At 43.1% G+C, this 12681-nt stretch overlaps 1 protein-coding gene across 1 annotated transcript in view; it reads right to left on the reverse strand.

Annotated features, from left to right (window-relative positions):
- NME5 (NME/NM23 family member 5) overlaps window positions 1–11925 on the reverse strand; it is a 119689-nt gene extending 107764 nt beyond the window's left edge. The window contains exon 1 of the mRNA XM_040415671.1: window positions 11889–11925. The gene's annotated coding sequence lies outside the window, so the exon portion shown is untranslated. The remainder of the gene's footprint in view (window positions 1–11888) is intronic.
- Window positions 11926–12681: the final 756 nt, after the last annotated feature.

Consider the following 12681-nt stretch of genomic DNA (forward strand, 5'->3'; position numbering starts at 1 on the left):
AACTAGAACATCCAACATAAAATATATTTAGGATTAACATTTCTAAACTTTCCTACATTTATTACATTCTACAGTACATTAAAGTTAATAAATTAATTTCACAATATTAATAACATAATATTTTTTTAAGCTGGAGTTGGAGCCAGTATTTACAGAGGATATAAAAAGTCTACAAACCCCTGTTAAAATGTCAGGTTTCGGTGATGTAAAAAAGACAAAGATAAATCATTTCAGAACTTTTTCCACCTTTAATGTGACCTATAAACTGTACAACTCAATTGAAAAACAAACTGAGATCTTTTAGGTGGAGGGAAGAAAACAAAAAAAACTAAAATAATGTGGTTGCATAAGTGTGCACACCCTCTTATAACTGGGGATGTAGCTGTGTTCAGAATTAAGCAATCACATTCATAATCATGATAAATAGGAGTCAGCATAAACCTTCCATCATTTAAAGTGCCTCTGATTAACCCCAAATAAAGTTCAGCTGCTCTGGTTGGTCTTTCCTGACATTTTCTTAGTCGCATCCCACAGCAAACGCCATGCTCCACAGAGAGCTTCCAAAGCATCAGAGGGATCTCATTGTAAAAAGGTATCAGTCAGGAGAAGGGTACAAAAGAATTTCCAAGGCATTAGATATACCATGGAACACAGTGAAGACAGTCATCATCAAGTGGAGAACATATGGCACAACAGTGACATTACCAAGAACTGGACATCCCTCCAAAATTGATGAAAAGATGAGAAGAAAACTGGTCTGGGAGGCTACCAAGAGGCTTACAGCAACAATAAAAGAGCTGCAGGAATGTCTGGCAAGTACTAGCTGTGTGGTACATGTGACAACAATCTCCCGTATTCTTCATATGTCTGGGCTATGGGGTAGAGTGGCAAGACGAAAGCCTTTTCTTACGAAGAAAATCATCCAAGCCAGGCTACATTTTGCAAAAACACATCTGAAGTCTCCTAAAAGCATGTGGGAAAAGGTGTTATGGTCTGATGAAACCAAGGTTGAACTTTTTGGTTATAATTCCAAAAGATATGTTTGGCGCAAAATCAACACTGAACATCACCAAAAGAACACATACCCACAGTGAAGCAAGGTGGTGGCAGAATCATGCCAAGGGGCTGTTTTTCTTCAGCTGGAACTGGGGCCTTAGTTAAGCTAGAGGGATTTATAAACAGTTCCAAATACCAGTCAATATTGGCACAAAACCTTCAGGCTTCTGCTAGAAAGCTGAACATGAAGAGGAACTTCATCTTTCAGCATGACAACGACCCAAAGCATACATCCAAATCAACAAAGGAATGGCTTCACCAGAAGAAGATTAAAGTTTTGGAATGGCCCAGCCAGAGCCCAGACCTGAATCCAATAGAAAATCTGTGGGGTGATCTGAAGAGGGCTGTGCACAGGAGATGCCTTCGCAATCTGACAGATTTGGAGTGTTTTTGCAAAGAGTGGGCAAATCTTGCCAAGTCAAAATGTGCCATGCTGATAGACTCACACCCAAAAAGACTGAGTACTGTAATAAAATCAAAAGGTGCTTCAACAAAGTATTAGTTTAAGGGTGTGCACACTTATGCAACCATATTATTTAATTTTTATATTTTTTCTTCCCTCCACCTAAAAGATTTTAGTTTGTTTTTCAATTGAGTGGTACAGTTTATAGGTCACATTAAAGGTGGAAAAAGTTCTGAAATGATTTATCTTTGTCTCATTTTTTTACATCACAGAAACCTGACATTTTAACAGGGGTGTGTAGACTTTTTATATCCACTGTATCTACTGACTCCAACTCCACCTAAAATTAGCTAACTCCATAACCCTGGTCTAAAACAACACATTGACTTGTGCGTCCAGCCTCTCTTGATAGTTAAAATCAATCAAAGATGCAACAAAATATCTAGCTGTAATCCCAGCCACAGTTTATGTGTGGGGACATTGTGCAAGATATCTGCCACAATGGAATACATTTTGCATTGCCTCACATAGTTTCTGGTGGAATAATGATAATTACAAATATCAGTAATTTGATTTTCTGCAGCCCATGACGGCACCTTAAGGATATGGATCCGCCCCCACCACTGGACATAAAGCCATAGAGCAATTAAAAAGGGAACAGCCACTAACTCCATCAGTGTTGATCCCAGAGTAGAAGCCGCTGCTAACCTTCTCCTTCTTGCATGTAAGGGCGACACGCTACGACCTCTGCTAGCCGCTGCTGCCCTGCTCTTCCTTCTCTTGGCTGGGAATAGTCCCAACCGGTGGTGTATACTTGGCCTGAACTCCTCTGCTAGGCCTCTTAAAGGGCCAGTGTCTGCACATCCAAATTCTTCTCCAGGCTATGGCTCGCTGTCCCTGTGGAAATGTGCCTAAGCTTTAGGTTTCTAGTTTACCAGTGTATGGGTGTTTTTCTGTCAATATACCCGTTTACCGAACTTCTTCTATTAACTGATACTCTGCTGCCTGCCTCGACCTCGGATTAATCTCTCTGATGCACACGAATTCTGACTGTCCTGACCTCACAATGTTCCCTGACTACAAGTGTTGCCTGATCCTTCAGTGCTTCCTACTCGTATCTCTGACCCACATGGTTCAGCTGCCAACTACACCGGGACTATTCTAGAAGACAGCAGTTGGGATGGTTCCCTGCATCAAAGTCCACAGTCCGTAACAGATGAATACCAGGGAGACTGCCAGGACAACGCATTTAGGTTTAACCCAAAGCCAAACCAGTTAGATGGCACAGTGGTCCACATCCACTGTTCCTAACAATTGTAATCTTTCCCTTCTATTTATTTTATTATGTGAAAGAAAGACAGTATTCCCCTAACTAACTAGGAGTACGAGGAAGGGAATAAGAGGTGCTATCATGGGCTCTGGAAAATCAAATTATTGGTAAGTGTAATTATTTTTCCCTTCACCCATGACGGCACCATATAGTGAATAGAACAGAGCAGTTTTTAGGGAATTTTGCCAACAGGGAGAACAATACAAAAGCGCCCATCCCCCCCAATCATGTTTAAAGTGACCTTACTTTCTAATGAAGAGATTACATTTTTTTAAAAGAATCAGTTACCCAGTGACTTACAGGCGATGTCTACACAGAGTTCACTTTCCTTTTCTTTACAGTTTGTTTCCAGAAGCTCATGCGCAGATGTCTTCTGCCACATAAAAATAGACCACTATTAATAAATGGCACAGGTAGATGAGGTCTGTTACAGATTTTGCATTAGGGACCAGGGAATTCAGCTTATACCTTTGACTTTGGCTTGTTGTTTCTGCAGTCAATCCCGACCCTCTATAGAAAATAACCCCCCCTATATAGCTGCCCCCTTTAACACTCCCACCCTACAGTGTCCACCAATACTATGCCCGGTGCTGCCCCATGTGCATACATTAGTTTACTTTCAAACTGCTGAGAACATGATAAAATAATAAAAGTAGTGAAACTTTTTTGATCCCACCGCTCACTTCTCAATCACTGGCTGCAGCAGTCTCATGTCTCAATGGAGGGGGACATAGAAGTACATAGACCAGCGAGGACACGGGAAGTAGTGGACAGGGATCAGAAATGTGTGGCTACTTTTATTATCACATTCAAATCGGTTTTCAAAAATAAATGCTACACGACTGGGGTTCTCCGGCAATTAGGAAAATTATAATACGTAAATATTACCTTATTATAAACATATTCCAACAAACTGAAAAAATGGCATGGTGTTAAACAGACAGGAAGTGCTCAAACCCACATGCAGTCGTGCCTATATACAGGGGAGCAAATCCTGCACTTGTGGCCCGCTGCTAATGGCGATCCCCAGCAAAAATGCATACAGTGGAGGATGCCCGCAGCGAACCACAAGTACCACAATAGACATCCTACACAAGATAGCAATTATGTGGATGTGGTAATCAATATAGCAATATAATAAAATATGCAAAGACAGGTTCACTCTGCGGTCTTACTAAACCCTCAACCTCATGTTAAAATTGAGAGATTAGCCAACACGTCCTACTATGGAGGACATGTCTGATCCCGAGCACCGCCCCAAGGTTTCTCAAGTAGCTCGGGTCCTAACACTCACCTACTTGTGCTATGGGCACTACCAGGGGCCAGTGGGCGAATTACAGGAGTGTGAGGTCCGACTCACAGACAACTCACCAGTTACCTCCAGCATGTAGCCATGCTAGCAATGGGAGGAGGGAGGAGTCTGCGAGTCCCACTCAAGACTGTCTGATAAGGCCCAGGCCTCACAGGTGCACCTAAATGTAGCCTGTAGATGGAAAAACAGGCACATTTAAATTGGAGTTTATACACCTCCAGGCATTTCTATATACAAACATACTGAAAAAAATGGCATGGTGTTAAATATAAATATATTTTCAAATACCTTTCATTAGATATAATGGCTCGTTTTGTCTGAGGAGCAATGATTAGGAGAAACAAAATGGCCGCTGTCCTATTAGTCCACACAAAACCTGTCAAAAATCACACATGAGAACAAGTTACTTCACAACACTGAGGTAAAGAGCTGCCTCCTCCTCCTCTCCTACTTGTCAGGGATTATGATCCTGAATACAGATGAGAAGATCTTCAGCTGAATCTCTGTAGGAATGGAGTTTATGAGGAGACATGAAGTACAGAGAAGACGCAGGACAGACTGTGGTAATATGAAGCTGTGGTAATGGAGACTGCATACAACTACTGCTCATTAGCCACATCTGCTCATGAACTTCATTCCTACAGAGATCAGCTGATGACCATATTAAACTGTATTCAGGATCATAATCCCTGACAAGCAGAGCAGAGAGGAGAGGAGAATGAGGCAGCTCTTTAACTCAGTGTTGTGAAGTAACTTGTCCTCCTGTGTGATTAGGACAGGTTTTGTTTGTACTAATAGGACAGCAGCCATTTTGTTTTTCCTAATGATTGCTCCCCCGACAAAACGAGTCATTATAACTAATGTAAGGAATTTGGGAATATATTTATAACTAGCTAAAGGACCCGGCTTCGCTCGGGAATATTTAATCTATTTTATTTAATGTTTGTGTGTGTCGTTAAAAGATATCAACACTATCCACTATAACAGTGACATCTACAGCACCCTGCCCCTAAAACAGTGACCTCCACAGCCCCCCACCCCTTAACACAGACCCCCCCACAGTGCCCAGTCCCATAAAATTGGACCTCCACAGCAGCCAACCCCTTTAACTTTGAACTTTACAGCAGCCTTCCCCTTTAACAGTGACTTTCATAGCATACCACCCCCTTGACAGTGACCTCCACAGGAGCCCGCCCCCTTAACAGTGGCCTTTACTGGATCGGGGGCGTGTCCTTTTGAACAGCTCACTCTAAGACGGCAGCACTGTGCTGTCTGAGTGTAAGCAGCAGGGAGAAAATGACCCTCCCTCCCACCTCTGCAGCTGACAGAAGTAGATTTTTACCTTCATTTTTTAACCACCTCAGCTCCCCTAGCAGACCAGACCACTTTTTACACTTCTGCACTACACTACTTTCACGGTTTATTGCTCGGTCATACAACTTACCACCCAAATAAATTTTACCTCCTTTTCTTCTCACTAATAGAGCTTTCATTTGGGGGTATTTCATTGCTGCTGACATTTAAACTTTTTTTGATATTAATCAAAATTGACGAAATTTTTGCCAAAAAATGAAATTTTTCACTTTCTGTTGTAAAATTTTTCAAATAAAACTACATTTCTATATAAATTTTTCTCTAAATTTATTGTTCTACATGTCTTTGATAAAAAAATAATGCAATAAGTGTATATTTATTGGTTTGGGTAAAAGTTATAGCGTTTACAAACTATGGTGCAAAAAAATTAATTTACGCACTTTGACTTTCTGAGCACCTGTCATGTTTCCTGAGGTTCTACAATGCCCAGACAGTAGAAACACCCCACAAATGACCCCATTTCGGAAAGTAGACACCCTAAGGCAGGGCTGGCCAACCTGTGGCTCTCCAGCTGTTGTAAAACTACAATTCCCACCATGCCCTGCTGTAGGCTGATAGCTCTAGGCTGTCGTGGCATGCTGGGAGTTGTAGTTTTGCAACAGCTGGAGAGCCGCAGGTTGGCCATCCCTGCCCTAAGGTATTCGCTGATGGGCATAGTGAGTTCATGGAAGTTTTTATTTTTTGTCACAAGTTAGCGGAAAATGTTTGTTTGTTTTTTTTTTGTTTTTTTTCTCACAAAGTCTCATATTCCACTAACTTGTGACAAAATTTTTTTTTTACATGAACTCGCCATGCCCCTCATGAAATACCTTGGGGTGTCTTCTTTCCAAAATGGGGTCACTTGTGGGGTATTTATACTGCCCTGGCATTTTAGGGGACCTAAAGCGTGAGAAGAAGTCTGGAATCTAAATGCCTAAAAAATGCCCTGTGAAAGGTAAAGGTACTCATTGGAATTTGGGCCCCTTTGCGCACCTAGGCTGAAAAAAAGTGTCACACATGTGGTATCGCCGTACTCAGGAGAAGTAGGGCAATGTGTTTTGGGGTGTATTTTTACATATACCCATGCTGGGTGAGATAAATATCTCTGTAAAAGACGACTTTTCCCATTTTTTTGATACAAAGTTGTCATTTTACAGAGATAGAATTATCTCTGTAAATGACAACTTTTCCCATTTTTTTTTATACAAAGTTGTCAATTCACAGAGATATTTCTCTCACCCAGCATGGGTATATGTACAAATACACCCCAAAACACATTGCCCTACTTCTCCTGAGTACCGCGATACCACATGTGCGACACTTTTTTGCAGCCAAGATGCGCAAAGGGGCCGAAAGTCCAACGAGTACCTTTTAGGAGGGCATTTTTAGGCATTTGGATTCCAGACTTTTTCTCACGCTTTAGGGCTCCTAAAATGCCAGGGCAGTACAAATACCCCACATGTGACCTCATTTTGGAAAGAAGACACCCCAAGGTATTCCGTGAGGGGCATGGCGAGTTCATGGAAGATTTTTTTTTTGGCACAAGTTAGCGGAAATTGTTTTTTTTTTTTCGCACAGTCTCCCTTTCCGCTAACTTGTGACAAAAAGTTCAATCTTTCATGGACTCAATATGCCCCTCAGCGAATACCTTGGGGTGTCTTCTTTCCAAAATGGGGTCGTTTTGGCGGCTCGGATGCGGACCCATTCATTTCAATGGGGCCGCAAAAGATGTGGACAGCACTCCGTGTGCTGTTCACATCCGTGGCTCCGTTCCATGGCCCCGCTAAAAAAATATAACATGTCCTATTCTTGTCCGCGCTTTGCGGACAAGAATAGGCATTTATATTGCCGGCGCCCATTCCGTTCCGCAAATTGCAGAAGTCAACACGGGCGCCTTCCGTTTTTTGCGCATCCGCGGTTTGCGGACTGCAAAAAATGGCACAGTCGTGTGCATGAGGCCTTATATTGAGCATGCGGGTAATGAGATTTTTTTTTTTCGTTCAGCCTCTGGGGTGAAAGAAAAAATGAACGGCACAGATTTCCTCATTCGCATCGATCAATGTGGATGAAAAAATCTCTGCCAAAAAATGTGCAAAAAAAAAAAAAAAGCTGCGATCGCTAATAAAGATCCAAAAAGCTCAAAAGTGATCTTTATAGCGCCGCAGCGATTTTACAGTGTTTTTGCAGTGATCAGAAAAAAAAACATTTCTGTCACTGCGGTGGGGCGGACTGAACGCAAGTGTGCGCACAAGATCAGGCCTGATCGGACGAACACTGCGTTTTTTGTAGAGCCTAAGGTGACCCTAATGTACCGATATAGATCTGATTGCGATCAGTCTTGATCACTTACAGATACTATACAGTACTAGTGCTGATTAGCGACAGCGATTACGCTAATCAGCGACTAATCAGTGACTGCAGTGCGGTGGGCGCTAACTACCTAACAAGTGGCTAACTAACTGGCAGTGATAAGGGACCCTTAGGCCCCATTCACACGTCCGCAATTCTGTTCCGCATTTTGCGGAACGGAATTGCGGACCCATTCATTTCTATGGGGACAGACTTTGTCCCCCTCTAATCCGGAATTGCGGATCTGCACTTCCGGGTCCGCACTTCCGTTCCGCAAAAATATAGAACATGTCCTATTCTTGTCCGCAATTGCGGACAAGAAAAGGCATTTTCTATATAGTTCTGGCAATGTGCGGATCCGCAAAACACATACGGACGTCTGAATGGAGCCTTACAGGGGGGTGATCAGGGAGTCTATATGGGGTGATCAGGGGTTAATAAGTGACAGGGGTGTAGTGTAGTGTGGTGCTTGGTGCTACTTACAGAGCTGCCTGTGTCCTCTGGTGGTCGATCCAAGCAAAAGGGGCCACCAGAGGACCAGGTAAATCAGACGCTGTTAACAAAACAGCGTCTGATATACCTTTCTGAAGTTAAAAAAAAAAATCGCATCTACAGCCTACCAGCGAATGATCGCCGCTGGCAGGCTGTAGATCAACTTGCTTACCTCGCCGATGCATTGACGAGGAATAACCCGGCCGCCCGCAGGACGCATCCCTGCGTTAGGCGGTCGGGAGCTGGTAAATCCCCGTCGGCTCAGGAGTGGGAGGGGCGTGGCCTAACCAGTTCTGGGCGTGGCTTAGTGGGACCTAGAAGTTGATTTTTATCTTCATTTTTTCAATGTGTAGGCTGAGGAGTGGGAGGGGGCGTGGCCTAACTGAATAAGGGGCGTATCCTTTTGAACAGCTCACTCTAAGACAGCAGCTCTGGGATGTCTGAGTGTAAGCTGCAGGGAAAAAGTCATTGCAAGGGTTAACAGCCAAACAAAACTCAATATATATGGCCCTGATTCTGTAGTTTACAGAAACACCCCATATGTGGTAGTAAAAGGCTGTACGGGCACACGGCAGGGCGCAGAAGGAAAGGAATGCCATACGGTTTTTGGAAGGCAGATTTTGCTGGACTGTTTTTTTTGACACCATGTCCCATTTGAAGCCCCCCTGATGCACCCCTAGAGTAGAAACTCCAAAAAGTGGCCCCATTTTAGAAACTACGGGATAGGGTGGCAGTATTGTTGGTACTAGTTTAGGGTACATATGATTTTTGGTTGCTCTATATTACACTTTTTGTGAGGCAAGATAACAAGAAATAGCTGTTTTGGCACCGTTTTTATTTTTTGTTATTTACAACATTCATCTGACAGATCATGTGATATTTTTATAGAGCCGGTCGATACGGACGCGGCGATACCTAATATGTATACTTTTTTATTTATTTATGTAAGTTTTACACAATGATTTCATTTTTGAAGCAAAAAAAATCATGTTTTAGTGTTTCCATAGTCTGAGAGCCATAATTTTTTCAGTTTTTGGGCGATTACCTTGGGTAGGGTATGATTTTTGCGGGATGAGATGACGGTTTTATTGGCACTATTTTGGGGTGCGTGTGACTTTTTGATCGCTTGCTATTACACTTTTTGTAATGTAAGGTGACAAAAAATGGTTTATTTAGCACAGTTTTTTTTTGTTTTTTTTTACGGTGCTCATCTGAGAGGTTAGGTCATGTGATATTTTTATAGAGCCGGTCGATACGAACGCGGCGATACCAAATATGTATATATTTTTTTTATTTATGTAAGTTTTACACAATAATAGCTTTTTCAAACAAAAAAAATTATGTTTTAGTGTCTCCATATTCTGAGCCATAGTTTTTTTATTTTTTGGGCGATTGTCTCAGATAGGGGCTTATTTTTTGCGGGATGAGGTGACTGTTAGATTGGTACTATTTTGGTGGGCAAACGCCTTTTTGATCGCTTGTTGTTGTACTTTTTGTGATGTAAGGTGACAAAAAAATGGTTTAATTAGCACAGCTTTTATTTTTAATTTTTTACGGTGTTCATCTGAGGGGTTAGGTCATGTGATATGTTTATAGAGCCGGTCGATACGGACGCGGCGATACCTAATATGTATACTTCCCCTATTTTATACCAATTTTTTTTTACTTTATTTGGGGAAAATTATGTTTTTGTTTATTTTTACTTGAAACTTTTAATTTTTGGGGGAAAACTTTATTTTTCACTTTATTTTTTGACCCACTTTGGGACTTGAACTTTTGGGGGTATATTCCTTTACAATGCATTCCAATATTTCTGTATTGGAATGCATTGGCTGTATGAGTAATACTGTGTGTATTATTCATACAGCTTCCGGGGCCTGTGAGATCCAGGGGGCTGGATCTCACAGGCTCTTCACCGGAAGACCCCCCCCGCGCATTTAGCCGAGGTGCCTGCTCAATGATTTGAGCAGGCACCCTGTTCCGATCACCGCCCGCCGGGCGGCGGTGATCGGAACAACACATGATGTACCGGTACGTCATGTGTCCTTAACAGACATCCCAACCTGCAAAAACTCATTTCAGGGAGGTTTTCTTTCACGAACTTTTTATTACATTTTCCAAACATATGCAGCATCTGCACACTTTGCTCTATGGTGTGGAGGACTGGGCTCATTACCCTGCCCCAAATTATAATATTTATGTATATGATTAAAGCATCCAGGGGGGGTGAATTTAACACTGGGGTAAATAATATAATTAAAATGGAGGGTTAAATGTGTAAATGTATTTAAAAAAAAATACAGCTCTCTCAATAGTTATATATCTACTGAATGAGACAGAAGGGATCCCTTTAACATATATATCTCTTTGAGAAGCCAATTTGACCCTTAAGGGTTAATTCAACCTGTAATCTAAACTCTGCTATCTGACTGAGATAAACCTTTCCGGGATATATTGTTTCACATGCGGGTGTCAGGGAGCCGCTATCTAATAGCGGGAGACTCCCTGAACCTCCGGGAGACTTGAGATCCCTGCCTTAAGGACTCGGGAAACATGCCGTACCGGTACGTCATGTGTCCGTAAGGGGTTAAAGGGGTTCTCCGAGAATGATTTAAAATACCCGCAAGCAACATGTCCTGGTTGCCTGCAAAATTATCTTTTGCAGGTAACAGCTGCCACCGCCAAACCACTATACAGCATGGAGACAAGTGATTATAGCGATCGCTCCTCCCTATGCTATGAAGGAGATTGCTGCATGAAATAGCAGCAGTCGATCTGCTAGCGAGCAGGCGATTGCCAAGAGGGATCGCTTCCCTCCAGACAATCGTTTACCACATCGGGCTGTGTAATACAGCCTTCACGCACTGCAACTGGCATGTACTACACCTGTGAGAGTTGCTGTCAGGCTTCTCTGTCATGATGGCATATTGTAGGCAGGATCGCATGATTACCAGTGATGGCCAGTTCGCAGTGTTCGCTGACGAACACATGCGATCTGCCATCTTTATTCCCAAGCCCGGCAATGCAGAGGTAAGTCCTTAGCTGTGCCTGCGCCGCGAGCCGCTCTGAAACACATGTGGTCACCGGGAGCAGGCAGTTCCGAGCCTTCATCGGGCTGTTCTCGGAAACTGCCTGCTCCAGGTGACCGCATGTGTGCCGCGGCGCAGGCACAGGTAAGGACTTACCTCTGCATTGCCGGGCTTGGGAATAAAGATGGCAGATCGTATGTGTTCGTCGGCGAACACTGCGAACTGGCCATCACTGATGATTACCCTCTATTGTAGAGCAGTGTAGTGAGGCCTCACCCCCACAGGCATCTCTGCAAATGGAGGTAACCATTTATCATTCCCTGGGAATCACTTTAATTTCCACAGTAGAGAACACACAAGTGCACCAGAATTGAATGAAACGTACAGGTATTTACAGATCTAATGCTATCTATAGGAAAATAGTCAACCCCTTTAGATAATAGGGATCCCAGAGTTTCTGCTGGCAGCCATATGAGACTCTGCTGGGGCACTGAAACTATGTAAAGCTAGAACTATAGGAGGCCAACACGCAGAACACGTCCCCCACTCCGATCGCCACATTACCTGCACTCACAATGGCTACACTGGGAGCTGTCGCCTTCCTCCGCCGCTCTCGCCTAGTGCACCAGGTCTTTGTTTGCGGTCTTCGTTTCTAGGCAACAGTCGCTAGGACGGTGTCCTGTGTGGCTCAGACTTGGTTCTCTGTACCTGCGGCGTAAGAGACGTACGCTGAAACTGACAGCCTCCCGCCACTGTGGGAATGGCAATATAACCAAACGTACATAGGCTACATTCATTAATATGCCGCAAGCCAAATGTAGAGTTCTAGTCAGTCATATTCCCTGCGTCACAGCTTGTAATGAGTCCCACTAAGTGCAATATTATCAATGAATAAGATACTGCCCTTTATGTCACTAAAGAAGCCGACAAAAGGAGAAAATCCATTAATACAAATATTATATATAATAACCAGGGGTGGATCAAGTGCATGATAGGCCCGGGCTGTCTACCCAACTCGGGCCCCTCCCTCCATTTTAGTTTAGGTTTTTTTGTATGAAGAGACTGCGGTGCTTCGTGAGCGCCAGTCTCTTCCTAGGCCATATCTTCAGACTAAAAAAAATACCCCAAATTGGGTCCTAAACAGGGTTGAGCGAACCCGAACTGTAAAGTTCAGGTTCGTACCGAACTTTAGGGGTTTTTGTACCCGAACCCGTAAAAGTTCGGGTTCGAGTTCAGTGTTCGGCGATTTAATGGCACTTTTTGAAAAGCTGCAGAGCAGCCAATCAACAAGCGTTTAACTTGTGTGCCCTTAGAAGCCATCACAGCCATGCCTACTAATGGCATGGCTGTGATTGGC

This window comes from Bufo bufo, chromosome 1 (assembly GCF_905171765.1).
Source record: "Bufo bufo chromosome 1, aBufBuf1.1, whole genome shotgun sequence".
Lineage (NCBI taxonomy): Eukaryota > Metazoa > Chordata > Amphibia > Anura > Bufonidae > Bufo > Bufo bufo.